Below are 914 nucleotides of genomic sequence, written 5' to 3'. Positions count from 1 at the left end.
TTATCGAAGATCTATATAACTGCTAATATAGGCTTTGGCTTAGCGTGAAGTCATTAATGTGACCACACTGAGCTTTAATCATGCCAGCTCAAACTGAAGAAAGGGTGAGGATCCATTATTCTATGTTGCTAAATAAAGGCAGGGTTTCTACTGGTCATTTTGAAAACTGAGAATTGCCGCTAGGCCCCTGGGCTCTGGAAAACACAGATGGAATACCATCCAGTCGTATTTATAGATAAGAGGTCAAAGTTAAGGGACTTGACCAAGTCCTCATCACCACAAAATGGTGTCCAGACCACAGCCTGTGCCTGCCTCGGATTACGGCACATCTCACCCCCACTGCCTTTTGTGGTGAGCCTCCTGCCCTAGGCCCCTAATCTAATGTGTGCGTGTTGCTCAGTCATGTCTGACTCCCTGTGACCCCATGGACTGTAGCCGGCCAGGTTCCTCTGTCCATGGAATTCTCAGGCAAGAATACTGGAGTAGGTTGCTATTTCCTTCTCCACCTAATCTCATGGCTTCTTATAAAGTAGTGATGCTCCCTTGGCACGTGGCCTGGGTCTGGCTCATAATCTCAGCTCAGAAACCCCAGTGTTCACCAAACCGAGTGGAATTCTCAGTATCCAAAATTTCTACTCACTGCAAGCAGATCCCAGCTTCAGCTGGAACCTTGACATTGGTATGGTGCATTGGGGCACTCCCTGGTAGTCAGCTCTGCCAAAGACCCTATGAAGCACTCACATTCCAACTGCATGAATTCCCTCTCCAGCTCTTGTTTTACACACTCCAGTTTGGCCTTTATATGAAATATGCAGTTGGGCAGAGCAGGTAATTTTATACGTTTGTTACTAAGGAGAATTCCTTTTTCCTCGCCAGCTGTATGTTACTAGAAGCAGTGGGGCTAGGATAAAAGA

The sequence above is a fragment of the Bison bison genome, unplaced genomic scaffold, assembly GCF_000754665.1.
Source record: "Bison bison bison isolate TAMUID 2011002044 unplaced genomic scaffold, Bison_UMD1.0 scf7180017864498, whole genome shotgun sequence".
Lineage (NCBI taxonomy): Eukaryota > Metazoa > Chordata > Mammalia > Artiodactyla > Bovidae > Bison > Bison bison.
The sequence above is the reverse complement of the archived record's forward strand: the minus strand, read 5'-3'. Positions refer to the sequence as shown.